The sequence below is a fragment of the Sander vitreus genome, chromosome 13 (genome assembly GCF_031162955.1).
Source record: "Sander vitreus isolate 19-12246 chromosome 13, sanVit1, whole genome shotgun sequence".
In the NCBI taxonomy this organism is placed as follows: Eukaryota; Metazoa; Chordata; class Actinopteri; order Perciformes; family Percidae; genus Sander; species Sander vitreus.
Genome location: NC_135867.1, coordinates 802,215 through 804,714, shown reverse-complemented (window position 1 = coordinate 804,714; position 2,500 = coordinate 802,215). Strand labels below are relative to the sequence as shown.

Genomic DNA, 2,500 nt, shown 5'->3' with positions numbered 1-2,500 from the left:
TGCATGGAGTTGCGAGAGTGAATAATCCCGTGAAACAGAGAAGTATCGTCATGTAATCCATTGATTTCAACAACGTAACTGTAGTCTAAATACCAGCTGTTTAAATATGAACTGTAACGCAGTACAGTTACTCATCATTGTATTCTGAATACGTAACGCGGGTACATGTACTCCGTTACTCCCCAACACTGGTCAATGAGAAGATGACGTAGCATTAGGAGCGACAACGGTAGAGAGGAGTATGTAAGGAGGTTGGTTGGGGGGGTGGATGGGTCAAACACAGGACTTTCACCCAGGAGAGCGGGGGTCGTGTCCCGCATGTCAAGTTTTCTAAAGTCCCATTTAACCCAACCGTCCCGTTCTTCCCGTGTGTCCCAACCACGACCTTTTCCTTAACTTAAGGGGCTGTGTTCATTTCACAAAATTCAGTGAGATCAGGTTGCAATGTCACAAGCAGCAAACATGTTTTTATATGATGTGGTGTGGTAGAGCAGAAAGGTGCGTACAAATGCAGAAATGCAACAGCAGCAATTTTAGAGTCCAGAGCTATTGTGCAAAAAGAGGAATTAGAGAGAAGATCGTTGCCGCCCAGACAGTTTACATTTCGTGGCGTCTTTTCAGCTTGGGTGTATCATTCTGTGGCGTTCCTCAGCAATTATACTAAACACTGCTTTGAAATTACGTGACTGACCGTCATCATTGTCTTTGAATGTGAAAAGTTCCCCAAACAGAGGACGGCATTTTCTCTCAACGCAGAACTCTTACGGATAGTTTGATTTCTTTTTCTTGCTCGGTTATTTGTGTCTCTGTCACGCATGTTACACCCTGTTTACACTTGGTTTTAAAATGCGTCTTTGGGCGATCGGATTACAGGTGTAAACGACCGCCAAGACGCACTGTGATCCGATCACTCAAACCCAACAAGTCCTCTGAACAATACGACCCTAACCCAGGAAACAGGTGTTCATGTCCTGAAGAAGTTAAGGAGAAAACACAAGACTTTCACCCAGGAAACAGGTGTTCATGTCCTGGAGAAGTTAAGGAGAAAACACAAGACTTTCACCCAGGAAACAGGTGTTCATGTCCTGGAGAAGTTAAGGAGGAAACACAAGACTTTCACCCAGGAAACAGGTGTTCATGTCTTGAAGAAGGTAAGGAGAAAACACAAGACTTTCACCCAGGAAACAGGTGTTCATGTCTTGGAGAAGTTAAGGAGAAAACACAAGACTTTCACCCAGGAAACAGGTGTTCATGTCCTGAAGAAGTTAAGGAGAAAACACAAGACTTTCACCCAGGAAACAGGTGTTCATGTCCTGAAGACGGTAAGGAGAAAACACAAGACTTTCACCCAGGAAACAGGTGTTCATGTCTTGAAGAAGTTAAGGAGAAAACACAAGACTTTCACCCAGGAAACAGGTGTTCATGTCCTGGAGAAGTTAAGGAGGAAACACAAGACTTTCACCAGGAAACAGGTGTTCATGTCCTGAAGAAGTTAAGGAGAAAACACAAGACTTTCACCCAGGAAACAGGTGTTCATGTCTTGAAGAAGTTAAGGAGGAAACACAAGACTTTCACCAGGAAACAGGTGTTCATGTCCTGAAGAAGTTAAGGAGAAAACACAAGACTTTCACCAGGAAACAGGTGTTCATGTCCTGGAGAAGTTAAGGAGAAAACACAAGACTTTCACCAGGAAACAGGTGTTCATGCTCAATACACAGCACAGCAACACGATCCCTTTTCTTCCATTGGAGTCTGACCTTCTCAGCGCCACCTTTCCCTTTTCTTTTTTGGCTTTCCATCATTAGACTTGCACACTGTTGACGTTACCGATAGACTTCCAAACGTGACGAAGAATAAAAGAGGTGTTCGATGGCTTTACGTCATATTATTATTCATATGTCTGAAAATCCTAGACATGGTTGTGACCGTTAGTGCTTTCTGATTAGCCTGCGTTTGTATTCAAATTGCCACTCCGCCTCTGTTAAGAATTAAAAGTGTTCACATGTCTGACTGCTCAAAAGCCAGTGCTTAAACTGGCCATATTATGCTCATTTTCAGGATAATTGTATTTTGAGATTGTATCAGAATAGGTTTACATGGTTTCATTTTCAGAAAACACCCATATTTTTGTTGTACTGCCCATTGCTGCAGCTCCTCTTTTCACCCTGTGTTCAGGTCTCTGTTTTAGCTGCAGAGTGAGACCTCTCACTGCTGTAACATCTTTGTTGGCAGTCGCACATGCTCAGTAGCTAGGTAAGGACTACACGCTCAGTAGCTAGGTAAGGACTACGTGCTCAGTAGCTAGGTAAGGACTATGTGCTCAGTAGCTAGGTAAGGACTACATGCTCAGTAGCTAGGTAAGGACTACATGCTCAGTAGCTAGGTAAGGACTACATGCTCAGTAGCTAGGTAAGGGCTACATGCTCAGTAGCTAGGTAAGGACTACATGCTCAGTAGCTAGGTAAGGACTACATGCTCAGTAGCTAGGTAAGGACTACAT

At 43.6% G+C, this 2,500-nt stretch overlaps 1 protein-coding gene across 1 annotated transcript in view; it reads left to right on the top strand.

Moving 5' to 3' along the window:
* Positions 1-2,500, top strand: part of serpinf1 (serpin peptidase inhibitor, clade F (alpha-2 antiplasmin, pigment epithelium derived factor), member 1) — a 25,583-nt gene that overhangs the window by 4,044 nt on the left and 19,039 nt on the right. The window lies entirely within an intron of this gene.